Below are 14,285 nucleotides of genomic sequence, written 5' to 3' on the forward strand. Positions count from 1 at the left end.
GCGGAGAAATGAATTTCTCCATCTCCTCCATTGCTGGGGTCCGCTTATAACGCACATCACTCGGATGATATCCGAGTGGTGTGCGCTGTCTCACTCGCACCCATAGGCTTATATGGGTGCGAGCGCGCCAAGAGTTTTCCTCGGTCCGAGACAATCGCAGCATGCTGCGATTGTCTCGGACCGAGGAAAACGGCCGTCAAAAAGTCGGCTGGTGGGAGCTGCCCCATAACTTAACATTGGTCCGAGTGCAATGTGATTTTTTTTTATCGCATTGCACTCGGCCGTTTAAAACGCCAGTGTGACGCCGGCCTTACTCTTCTAATCACCTACACTTTCCTGCTATATTTAGATCAAGATAGCCACCTTTTTTTGGTAGTTGCGGGCTTGCTAGCAGTGTCTCCTTCCTTCCATACACACAATTTATGGTCTAGTGTCCGTCCCGCTCCCTGAGAATTACTTTACTCTCCTTCTCTCAAGTGAAACTTCCCTTAGGCCATGTGCAAAAGTTGAGTATTGGGTGAGTTTTTTACCTCAGTATTTGTAAGCAAATTAACACAAGATAACAAGGACTTAAGGTACCTTCACACTCAGCAACTTTGCAACGAGAACGACAATGATCCGTGACGTCGCAGCGTCCTGGATAGCGATCTCGTTGTGTTTGACACGCAGCAGCGATCTGGATCCCGCTGTGCGATCGCTGGTCGGAGCTAGAAGTCCAGAACTTGATTTCGTTGTCAGGTCGGCATGTATCCTCATGTTTGACATCAAAAGCAACGATGCCAGCAACATTTTACATGGAGGTAACAACCAGCGAGAACGATAAGTGAGACGCTGTTACGTCACTGGATCGCTCCTGCATCATTCTGGAGTTGCTGTGTTTGACGTCTCTACAGCGACCTAAACAGCGACGCTCCAGCGATCGGCTCATTGTCTATATCGCAGCAGCATCGCTGAGTGTGACGGTGCCTTTAGGTCTCAGGTGATCTATTATTTCCTAATCTCACAAAATCAATGTTAAGGTACCGTCACACTCAGCAACTTTGCAAAGAGAATGACAACAATCCGTGACGTCGCAGCGTCCTGGATAGCGATCTCGTTGTGTTTGACACGCAGCAGCGATCTGGATCCCGCTGTGCCATCGCTGGTTGGAGCTAAAAGTCCAGAACTTTATTTCGCCGCCAGTTCGGCGTGTCTCGTCATGTTTGACATCAAAAGCAACGACGCCAGCAACGAACATAGGGCCCTTAGATGTGTGTCGGATTGGTACACTCCAGCTGTTTGACATGGAGCTAACAACCAGCGAGAACGAGAAGTGAGTCGCCGTTACGTCACTGGATCGCTCCTGCATCATTCTGGAGTTGTTGTGTTTGACGTCTCTACAGTGACCTAAACAGCGACGCTCCAGCGATCAAGTTTAGGTCGTCTCATTGTCTATATCGCTGCAGCATCGCTGAGTGTGACGGTACATTAATAGTAGCTTGGTGAGTAGGGTTGAGCGACCTTGACCTTTTTTGAGTCAAGCCGTGTTTCGCGAAACCCGACTATCTTAGAAGTCGAGTCGAGTGGAATCGGCCGATTATCGCGAAAAGTCGGGTATCGACCGAAACACGAAACCCAATGCAAGTCAATGAGGGAAGCATAGTCGGCAGTGAGTGGAGGCCAAGAAAACACCTACACTGCCCATTTTAATGGCAAAAACATCCATTCTTGTTACAGAAGCTTGTCAATCGTAATTTAGCTTATAATAATTGGAAGGCATTTGAAATTGGGGGTCATTTGGCTAAAGTTGTGGGGGGTAGGGCTGGTTCAAGTAATTAGTGGGCCCAGTAAATCTGGACCACGTCACGGCAGTGGAGCAGAGAGAGGTAAGTATTTCAACTTTGCAAGTGCTGTAACATAGTAACTATAGTAACATAGTTAGTAAGGCCGAAAAAAAGACATTTGTCTATCCAGTTCAGCCTATATTCCATCATAATAAATCCCCAGATCTACGTCCTTCTACAGAACCTAATAATTGTATGATACAATATTGTTCTGCTCCAGGAAGACATCCAGGCCTCTCTTGAACCCCTCGACTGAGTTCGCCATCACCACCTCCTCAGGCAAGCAATTCCAGATTCTCACTGCCCTAACAGTAAAGAATCCTCTTCTATGTTGGTGGAAAAACCTTCTCTCCTCCAGACGCAAAGAATGCCCCCTTGTGCCCGTCACCTTCCTTGGTATAAACAGATCCTCAGCGAGATATTTGTATTGTCCCCTTATATACTTATACATGGTTATTAGATCGCCCCTCAGTCGTCTTTTTTCTAGACTAAATAATCCTAATTTCGCTAATCTATCTGGGTATTGTAGTTCTCCCCTCCCCTTTATTAATTTTGTTGCCCTCCTTTGTACTCTCTCTAGTTCCATTATATCCTTCCTGAGCACCGGTGCCCAAAACTGGACACAGTACTCCATGTGCGGTCTAACTAGGGATTTGTACAGAGGCAGTATAATGCTCTCATCATGTGTATCCAGACCTCTTTTAATGCACCCCATGATCCTGTTTGCCTTGGCAGCTGCTGCCTGGCACTGGCTGCTCCAGGTAAGTTTATCATTAACTAGGATCCCCAAGTCCTTCTCCCTGTCAGATTTACCCAGTGGTTTCCCGTTCAGTGTGTAATGGTGATATTGATTCCCTCTTCCCATGTGTATAACCTTACATTTATCATTGTTAAACCTCATCTGCCACCTTTCAGCCCAAGTTTCCAACTTATCCAGATCCATCTGTAGCAGAATACTATCTTCTCTTGTATTAACTGCTTTACATAGTTTTGTATCATCTGCAAATATCGATATTTTACTGTGTAAACCTTCTACCAGATCATTAATGAATATGTTGAAGAGAACAGGTCCCAATACTGACCCCTGCGGTACCCCACTGGTCACAGCGACCCAGTTAGAGACTATACCATTTATAACCACCCTCTGCTTTCTATCACTAAGCCAGTTACTAACCCATTTACACACATTTTCCCCCAGACCAAGCATTCTCATTTTGTGTACCAACCTCTTGTGCGGCACGGTATCAAACGCTTTGGAAAAATCGAGATATACCACGTCCAATGACTCACCGTGGTCCAGTCTATAGCTTACCTCTTCATAAAAACTGATTAGATTGGTTTGACAGGAGCGATTTCTCATAAACCCATGCTGATATGGAGTTAAACAGTTATTCTCATTGAGATAATCCAGAATAACATCCCTCAGAAACCCTTCAAATATTTTACCAACAATAGAGGTTAGACTTACTGGCCTATAATTTCCAGGTTCACTTTTAGAGCCCTTTTTGAATATTGGCACCACATTTGCTATGCGCCAGTCCTGCGGAACAGACCCTGTCGCTATAGAGTCACTAAAAATAAGAAATAATGGTTTATCTATTACATTACTTAGTTCTCTTAGTACTCGTGGGTGTATGCCATCCGGACCCGGAGATTTATCTATTTTAATCTTATTTAGCCGGTTTTGCACCTCTTCTTGGGTTAGATTGGTGACCCTTAATATAGGGTTTTCATTGTTTCTTGGGATTTCACCTAGCATTTCATTTTCCACCGTGAATACCGTGGAGAAGAAGGTGTTTAATATGTTAGCTTTTTCCTCGTCATCTACAACCATTCTTTCCTCACTATTTTTTAAGGGGCCTACATTTTCAGTTTTTATTCTTTTACTATTGATATAGTTGAAGAACAGTTTGGGATTAGTTTTACTCTCCTTAGCAATGTGCTTCTCTGTTTCCTTTTTGGCAGCTTTAATTAGTTTTTTAGATAAAGTATTTTTCTCCCTATAGTTTTTTAGAGCTTCAATGGTGCCATCCTGCTTTAGTAGTGCAAATGCTTTCTTTTTACTGTTAATTGCCTGTCTTACTTCTTTGTTTAGCCACATTGGGTTTTTCCTATTTCTAGTCCTTTTATTCCCACAAGGTATAAACCGCTTACACTGCCTATTTAGGATGTTCTTAAACATTTCCCATTTATTATCTGTATTCTCATTTCTGAGGATATTGTCCCAGTCTACCAGATTAAGGGCATCTCTAAGCTGTTCAAACTTTGCCTTCCTAAAGTTCAATGTTTTTGTGACTCCCTGACAAGTCCCCCTAGTGAAAGACAGGTGAAACTGCACAATATTGTGGTCGCTATTTCCTAAATGCCCAACCACCTGCAGATTTGTTATTCTGTCAGGTCTATTAGATAGTATTAGGTCTAAAAGTGCTGCTCCTCTGGTTGGATTCTGCACCAATTGTGAAAGATAATTTTTCTTGGTTATTAGCAGAAACCTGTTGCCTTTATGGGTTTCACAGGTTTCTGTTTCCCAGTTAATATCCGGGTAGTTAAAGTCCCCCATAACCAGGACCTCATTATGGGTTGCAGCTTCATCTATCTGCTTTAGAAGTAGACTTTCCATGCTTTCTGTTATATTTGGGGGTTTGTAACAGACCCCAATGAGAATTTTGTTACCATTTTTCCCTCCATGAATTTCAACCCATATGGACTCGACATATGGACCAGGGATTCAAGCTTCAGGAGGCTAATTTGCATATTCCAGGTGCCTTCTGGGAGAAGCGAAGTCTCCCTAAGCTAGAAGATCGTTGGATACAGCCGGGACCAGCTGCTTCGAAAGCATCACCAAACCAGGGATTCAAGCTTCAGGAGGCTAATTTGCATTTTCCAGGTGCCTTCTGGGAGAAGCGAAGTCTCCCTAAGCTAGAAGATCGTTGGATACAGCCGGGACCAGCTGCTTCGAAAGCATCACCAAACCAGGGATTCAAGCTTCAGGAGGCTAATTTGCATATTCCAGGTGCCTTCTGGGAGAAGCGAAGTCTCCCTAAGCTAGAAGATCGTTGGATACAGCCGGGACCAGCTGCTTCGAAAGCATCACCAAACCAGGGATTCAAGCTTCAGGAGGCTAATTTGCATATTCCAGGTGCCTTCTGGGAGAAGCGAAGTCTCCCTAAGCTAGAAGATCGTTGGATACAGCCGGGACCAGCTGCTTCGAAAGCATCACCAAACCAGGGATTCAAGCTTCAGGAGGCTAATTTGCATATTCCAGGTGCCTTCTGGGAGAAGCGAAGTCTCCCTAAGCTAGAAGATCGTTGGATACAGCCGGGACCAGCTGCTTCGAAAGCATCACCAAACCAGGGATTCAAGCTTCAGGAGGCTAATTTGCATATTCCAGGTGCCTTCTGGGAGAAGCGAAGTCTCCCTAAGCTAGAAGATCGTTGGATACAGCCGGGACCAGCTCCTTCGAAAGCATCACCAAACCAGGGATTCAAGCTTCAGGAGGCTAATTTGCATATTCCAGGTGCCTTCTGGGAGAAGCGAAGTCTCCCTAAGCTAGAAGATCGTTGGATACAGCCGGGACCAGCTGCTTGGAAAGCATCACCAAACCAGGGATTCAAGCTTGAGGAGGCTAATTTGCATATTCCAGGTGCCTTCTGGGAAAAGCGAAGAGTCTCCCTAAGCTAGAAGATCGTTGGGTACAGCCGGGACCAGCTGCTTGGAAAGCATCACCAAACCAGGGATTCAAGCTTGAGGAGGCTAATTTGCATATTCCAGGTGCCTTCTGGGAAAAGCGAAGAGTCTCCCTAAGCTAGAAGATCGTTGGGTACAGCCGGGACCAGCTGCTTGGAAAGCATCACCAAAATTTTTGCCTGTAGGACATTATTGCAAGAGAGCTTGGCTGAGTAGATTACACAAGAAGGAAAACACACAGCAAGTCAGCAGGATCTAGGAGCAACATGGCAGATGTGACAACCTACATGGTGAGCTGCAGCATGTGCTACATGTTCACAGATCGACCAGAAGAAGAATCCAATTTCACCTGTCAGAAGTGTAGACTAGTGGCCCTTTTAGAAGAAAAGGTGCGGGGTCTGGAAGAAAGAATAGCAACTTTGAAACTCATCAAAGAGAATGAAGACTTTCTAGACAGAACAGAAGCATCTCTACTGGTCACAGAAGGTGCAAAAAGTGTCAGAGAACCTCAAAAAGCAGATGAGTGGAAGCATGTGACCAAAAGAAGCAAGAAGACCATGGAGAAATCACCAACCACACAACTGAAGAACCGATATCAAATCTTTGTAGAGGATGAAGATGGCACACCTAAGAATGAAGCAATACCAGCAAGCAAAAAAGAAAAGGGCACACAGCAACAAGTGACAGCAAAAAGTACAGCCAAGAAGCAACGAAGAGTGGTGGTGGTGGGAGACTCACTACTGAGAGGCACCGAAGCAGCCATCTGCAGACCGGACATAACTGCAAGAGAAGTATGCTGCCTTCCAGGTGCGATGATCAAGGATGTGACCGATAGGATACCAAAGCTCTTCAGCTCCAAGGACGTCCACCCATTTCTTCTGATACATGTTGGCACCAATGACACGGCAAGGAAGGACCTACCGACAATCTGCAAGGACTTTGAAGAGTTGGGGAAGAAAGTAAAGGAACTGGATGCACAGGTAGTTTTTTCTTCTATCCTTCCAGTAGACGGGCATGGCACCAGGAGATGGAACAGGATCCTTGATGCAAACAACTGGCTAAGACGATGGTGCAGACAACAAGGATTTGGATTCCTGGACCACGGTGTGAATTACTGGTATGATGGACTCCTCGCCAGAGACGGACTACACCTCAACAAACCTGGGAAACACACATTCGCCAGAAGACTCGCTACACTCATCAGGAGGGCGTTAAACTAGAAGAAGAGGGGACGGGAAGAAAAACATTAGACTCGAACAAAGACGACCCAGGAAAACATACTCAGAAGGGAGGTAAGAACATTTCTAAAACAATCCACAGTGAGGAGATTGGGACAAAACAAAATCCTCTAAACTGCATGCTCGCAAACGCCAGAAGCCTGACAAACAAGATGGAAGAACTAGAAGCAGAAATATCTACAGGTAACTTTGACATAGTGGGAATAACCGAGACATGGTTAGATGAAAGCTATGACTGGGCAGTTAACTTACAGGGTTACAGTCTGTTTAGAAAGGATCGTAAAAATCGGAGAGGAGGAGGGGTTTGTCTCTATGTAAAGTCTTGTCTAAAGTCCACTTTAAGGGAGGATATTAGCGAAGGGAATGAGGATGTCGAGTCCATATGGGTTGAAATTCATGGAGGGAAAAATGGTAACAAAATTCTCATTGGGGTCTGTTACAAACCCCCAAATATAACAGAAAGCATGGAAAGTCTACTTCTAAAGCAGATAGATGAAGCTGCAACCCATAATGAGGTCCTGGTTATGGGGGACTTTAACTACCCGGATATTAACTGGGAAACAGAAACCTGTGAAACCCATAAAGGCAACAGGTTTCTGCTAATAACCAAGAAAAATTATCTTTCACAATTGGTGCAGAATCCAACCAGAGGAGCAGCACTTTTAGACCTAATACTATCTAATAGACCTGACAGAATAACAAATCTGCAGGTGGTTGGGCATTTAGGAAATAGCGACCACAATATTGTGCAGTTTCACCTGTCTTTCACTAGGGGGACTTGTCAGGGAGTCACAAAAACATTGAACTTTAGGAAGGCAAAGTTTGAACAGCTTAGAGATGCCCTTAATCTGGTAGACTGGGACAATATCCTCAGAAATGAGAATACAGATAATAAATGGGAAATGTTTAAGAACATCCTAAATAGGCAGTGTAAGCGGTTTATACCTTGTGGGAATAAAAGGACTAGAAATAGGAAAAACCCAATGTGGCTAAACAAAGAAGTAAGACAGGCAATTAACAGTAAAAAGAAAGCATTTGCACTACTAAAGCAGGATGGCACCATTGAAGCTCTAAAAAACTATAGGGAGAAAAATACTTTATCTAAAAAACTAATTAAAGCTGCCAAAAAGGAAACAGAGAAGCACATTGCTAAGGAGAGTAAAACTAATCCCAAACTGTTCTTCAACTATATCAATAGTAAAAGAATAAAAACTGAAAATGTAGGCCCCTTAAAAAATAGTGAGGAAAGAATGGTTGTAGATGACGAGGAAAAAGCTAACATATTAAACACCTTCTTCTCCACGGTATTCACGGTGGAAAATGAAATGATAGGTGAAATCCCAAGAAACAATGAAAACCCTATATTAAGGGTCACCAATCTAACCCAAGAAGAGGTGCGAAACCGGCTAAATAAGATTAAAATAGATAAATCTCCGGGTCCGGATGGCATACACCCACGAGTACTAAGAGAACTAAGTAATGTAATAGATAAACCATTATTTCTTATTTTTAGTGACTCTATAGCGACAGGGTCTGTTCCGCAGGACTGGCGCATAGCAAATGTGGTGCCAATATTCAAAAAGGGCTCTAAAAGTGAACCTGGAAATTATAGGCCAGTAAGTCTAACCTCTATTGTTGGTAAAATATTTGAAGGGTTTCTGAGGGATGTTATTCTGGATTATCTCAATGAGAATAACTGTTTAACTCCATATCAGCATGGGTTTATGAGAAATCGCTCCTGTCAAACCAATCTAATCAGTTTTTATGAAGAGGTAAGCTATAGACTGGACCACGGTGAGTCATTGGACGTGGTATATCTCGATTTTTCCAAAGCGTTTGATACCGTGCCGCACAAGAGGTTGGTACACAAAATGAGAATGCTTGGTCTGGGGGAAAATGTGTGTAAATGGGTTAGTAACTGGCTTAGTGATAGAAAGCAGAGGGTGGTTATAAATGGTATAGTCTCTAACTGGGTCGCTGTGACCAGTGGGGTACCGCAGGGGTCAGTATTGGGACCTGTTCTCTTCAACATATTCATTAATGATCTGGTAGAAGGTTTACACAGTAAAATATCGATATTTGCAGATGATACAAAACTATGTAAAGCAGTTAATACAAGAGAAGATAGTATTCTGCTACAGATGGATCTGGATAAGTTGGAAACTTGGGCTGAAAGGTGGCAGATGAGGTTTAACAATGATAAATGTAAGGTTATACACATGGGAAGAGGGAATCAATATCACCATTACACACTGAATGGGAAACCACTGGGTAAATCTGACAGGGAGAAGGACTTGGGGATCCTAGTTAATGATAAACTTACCTGGAGCAGCCAGTGCCAGGCAGCAGCTGCCAAGGCAAACAGGATCATGGGGTGCATTAAAAGAGGTCTGGATACACATGATGAGAGCATTATACTGCCTCTGTACAAATCCCTAGTTAGACCGCACATGGAGTACTGTGTCCAGTTTTGGGCACCGGTGCTCAGGAAGGATATAATGGAACTAGAGAGAGTACAAAGGAGGGCAACAAAATTAATAAAGGGGATGGGAGAACTACAATACCCAGATAGATTAGCGAAATTAGGATTATTTAGTCTAGAAAAAAGACGACTGAGGGGCGATCTAATAACCATGTATAAGTATATAAGGGGACAATACAAATATCTCGCTGAGGATCTGTTTATACCAAGGAAGGTGACGGGCACAAGGGGGCATTCTTTGCGTCTGGAGGAGAGAAGGTTTTTCCACCAACATAGAAGAGGATTCTTTACTGTTAGGGCAGTGAGAATCTGGAATTGCTTGCCTGAGGAGGTGGTGATGGCGAACTCAGTCGAGGGGTTCAAGAGAGGCCTGGATGTCTTCCTGGAGCAGAACAATATTGTATCATACAATTATTAGGTTCTGTAGAAGGACGTAGATCTGGGTATTTATTATGATGGAATATAGGCTGAACTGGATGGACAAATGTCTTTTTTCGGCCTTACTAACTATTAGTGTTGAGCGATACCTTCCGATATCGGAAAGTATCGGTATCGGTTTGGATCGGCCGATATTCAAAAAATATCGGATATCGCCGATACCGATACCCGATCCCAATGCAAGTCAATGGGACCAAAATATCGGAATTAAAATAAACCCTTTCTTTCCTTGTAGGTTCATTCTACATGAAGGAAAACAACTAAGAATAATGCCGGATGTATTTGGGGAGGTGGCGGAGACATTAAAGTCATAGAGGTTTATCCCAATCAAATAGAATAGCATGTTTTTTGTTTTTTTTTAAGACGTTCGGAGTGACAAAGATATTGACTATGTAAATTTTTTTTTTATTTTGTCAGATATTGATGTTTCACTATTCCACGCCCTTCCCCTTCTTTTTTTTTTTTTTTTTTTTCTTTTCCCACACTTTCATCTTCATCATCATCAGCATCAGCATCTTTGACATCAACTTCTTTTTCACCTTATTCATCTTCTTCTTCATCCTTTACCTTTTTTTTTTTTTTTTTATTACATTCTTCATATTCATTTTATTCAACTATTATTATTCTTCTTATTCTACATATTCTTTTTATTCCACTGTTATTATTCTTCCTATTCTACTTCTTCATCATATTCTCATTTGTGACAGGCATTCCCGTAGTTGTTATCTATAAAAGTTTGAAGATTACACCTTCCGTTCTGCCAGTCACAAAAGTTACATTTGTCCGCGTTCAGTTTGGCCTGCAGCATCAGGCTTTATCCAGGGGCACCACGAGGAGGAACGGACTCACCCCCATACACTGCTTAGTCTTCTTCTGCATATAATTTAGATAATATCTTTTGCTCTGATATTAAGTCTTATGCTTAATGTTCTTCTGCTCTTTGTTCTGCAGCCTCTTGTTCTTCTGCTTCTCGGTCTTCCATGTTGTCGTCTCCAGGGTCGTCGTCTCCAGTGTCGTCATCTCCGCCGTCGTCGTCTCCGCCGTCGTCGTCGTCGTCATCGGGGTGGTCTTCCGTGTCGTCGTCATCGTGGTGGTCTTCCGGGTCGTCGACGTTAGGGTCTTCAACTTGGAAATGTAGCAGAAGGTACAAGAAGGCTGAGAAAATGCCAAGAACCAGCTGATGGAACTGGAACTCGGATGGCTACCCGAAGGTTCAAGAGCCTATGGAACTACCGAGGACCAGCTGACGTTACTGGAACCCGGTTACTAAGCAGGAGGTACCCGTGCTAAAAAGCACTACCAAGGACCGCCTGACGTTGACGGAACTCGGATACCCAGAAGGAGGCCCCTAAGCCAAAGGCTCTGCCCGGAACCAGCTGACGTTACTGGAACCAGGATGGGGAGCAGAAGGTACAAGAGCAAAAGACACTGCCGAGAACCAGCTGACGGTACTGGAACCCGGATGGGTAGCCGAAGGTCCAAGAGCCAATGGAACTACCGAGGACCAGCTGACGTTACTGGAACCCGGTTACTAAGCAGGAGGTACCCGTGCCTGAAAGCACTACCAAGGACCACCTGACGTTGGTGGAACTTGGATACCCAGAAGGAGGCACCTAAGCCAAAGGCTCTGCCCGGAACCAGCTGACGGTACTGGAACCAGGATGGGGAGCAGAAGGTACAAGAGCAAAAGACACTGCCGAGAACCAGCTGACGGTGCTGGAACCAGGTGGTGGACCCGAAGGCCCACAGGAGAGGAGAGAACAGCTAGGCCGCGAGGCAGCCGCAGTTACCGAACCCCAACAGTCCTACAGGGGGAGCTGGGCCTACTGGCACTACATAACCAGCCTTGACTACCAGTTCACGCAGCCCACATAGGAAGCTCCTAAACTGGAGGCACCCTGGAGTTGGCTAACTCGACCGCACCACGACGGGGCAAGCATAGGCGTCTCAGTGAAGTTGACACAACCCGGAAACAGCTGACGGTGCTGAAACCAGGCTTGGCACGAGGGAGTACCTGTGACAAGAACACTGCCGAGAACCAGCTGGCGGTGCTGGAACACGGATGCGTTGCCCCAGTGTGCAAGAGCCAATGGCACGACCGAGGACCAGCTGACGGTGCTGGAACCCGGTTACTAAGCTGTAGGTGCCCGCGCTTAAAAGCACTACCAAGGACCGCCTGGCGTTGGCGGAACTCGGATACCCAGGAGGAGGCACCTAAGCCAAAGGCTCGGCCCGGAACCAGCTGACGGTGCTGGAACCAGGTGGTGGACCCGAAGGTCCACAGGAGAGGAGAGAACAGCTAGGCCGCGAGGCAGCCGCAGTTACCGAACCCCAACAGTCCTACAGGGGGAGCTGGGCCTACTGGCACTACAGAACCAGCCTTGACTACCAGTTCACGCAGCCCACATAGGAAGCTCCTAAACTGGAGGCACCCTGGAGTTGGCTAACCCGACCGCACCACGACGAGGCAAGCATAGGTGTCTCAGTGAGCTTGACACAACCCGGAAACAGCTGACGGTGCTGAAACCAGGCTTGGCACGAGGGAGTACCTGTGACAAAAACACTGCCGAGAACCAGCTGGCGGTGCTGGAACCCGGATGCGTTGCCCCAGTGTGCAAGAGCCAATGGCACGACCGAGGACCAGCTGACGGTGCTGGAACCCGGTTACTAAGCTGTAGGTGCCCGCGCTTAAAAGCACTACCAAGGACCGCCTGGCGTTGGCGGAACTCGGATACCCAGGAGGAGGCACCTAAGCCAAAGGCTCGGCCCGGAACCAGCTGACGGTGCTGGAACCAGGTGGTGGACCCCAAGGCCCACAGGAGAGGAGAGAACAGCTAGGCCGCGAGGCAGCCGCAGTTACCGAACCCCAACAGTCCTACAGGGGGAGCTGGGCCTACTGGCACTACAGAACCAGCCTTGACTACCAGTTCACGCAGCCCACATAGGAAGCTCCTAAACTGGAGGCACCCTGGAGTTGGCTAACTCGACCGCACCACGACGGGGCAAGCATAGGCGTCTCAGTGAAGTTGACACAACCCGGAAACAGCTGACGGTGCTGAAACCAGGCTTGGCACGAGGGAGTACCTGTGACAAGAACACTGCCGAGAACCAGCTGGCGGTGCTGGAACACGGATGCGTTGCCCCAGTGTGCAAGAGCCAATGGCACGACCGAGGACCAGCTGACGGTGCTGGAACCCGGTTACTAAGCTGTAGGTGCCCGCGCTTAAAAGCACTACCAAGGACCGCCTGGCGTTGGCGGAACTCGGATACCCAGGAGGAGGCACCTAAGCCAAAGGCTCGGCCCGGAACCAGCTGACGGTGCTGGAACCAGGTGGTGGACCCGAAGGTCCACAGGAGAGGAGAGAACAGCTAGGCCGCGAGGCAGCCGCAGTTACCGAACCCCAACAGTCCTACAGGGGGAGCTGGGCCTACTGGCACTACAGAACCAGCCTTGACTACCAGTTCACGCAGCCCACATAGGAAGCTCCTAAACTGGAGGCACCCTGGAGTTGGCTAACCCGACCGCACCACGACGAGGCAAGCATAGGTGTCTCAGTGAGCTTGACACAACCCGGAAACAGCTGACGGTGCTGAAACCAGGCTTGGCACGAGGGAGTACCTGTGACAAAAACACTGCCGAGAACCAGCTGGCGGTGCTGGAACCCGGATGCGTTGCCCCAGTGTGCAAGAGCCAATGGCACGACCGAGGACCAGCTGACGGTGCTGGAACCCGGTTACTAAGCTGTAGGTGCCCGCGCTTAAAAGCACTACCAAGGACCGCCTGGCGTTGGCGGAACTCGGATACCCAGGAGGAGGCACCTAAGCCAAAGGCTCGGCCCGGAACCAGCTGACGGTGCTGGAACCAGGTGGTGGACCCCAAGGCCCACAGGAGAGGAGAGAACAGCTAGGCCGCGAGGCAGCCGCAGTTACCGAACCCCAACAGTCCTACAGGGGGAGCTGGGCCTACTGGCACTACAGAACCAGCCTTGACTACCAGTTCACGCAGCCCACATAGGAAGCTCCTAAACTGGAGGCACCCTGGAGTTGGCTAACCCGACCGCACCACGACGAGGCAAGCATAGGTGTCTCAGTGAGCTTGACACAACCCGGAAACAGCTGACGGTGCTGAAACCAGGCTTGGCACGAGGGAGTACCTGTGACAAGAACACTGCCGAGAACCAGCTGGCGGTGCTGGAACCCGGATGCGTTGCCCCAGTGTGCAAGAGCCAATGGCACGACCGAGGACCAGCTGACGGTGCTGGAACCCGGTTACTAAGCTGTAGGTGCCCGCGCTTAAAAGCACTACCAAGGACCGCCTGGCGTTGGCGGAACTCGGATACCCAGGAGGAGGCACCTAAGCCAAAGGCTCGGCCCGGAACCAGCTGACGGTGCTGGAACCAGGTGGTGGACCCGAAGGTCCACAGGAGAGGAGAGAACAGCTAGGCCGCGAGGCAGCCGCAGTTACCGAACCCCAACAGTCCTACAGGGGGAGCTGGGCCTACTGGCACTACAGAACCAGCCTTGACTACCAGTTCACGCAGCCCACATAGGAAGCTCCTAAACTGGAGGCACCCTGGAGTTGGCTAACCCGACCGCACCACGACGAGGCAAGCATAG

Source organism: Ranitomeya imitator, chromosome 4 (assembly GCF_032444005.1).
Source record: "Ranitomeya imitator isolate aRanImi1 chromosome 4, aRanImi1.pri, whole genome shotgun sequence".
Taxonomy (NCBI): domain Eukaryota; kingdom Metazoa; phylum Chordata; class Amphibia; order Anura; family Dendrobatidae; genus Ranitomeya; species Ranitomeya imitator.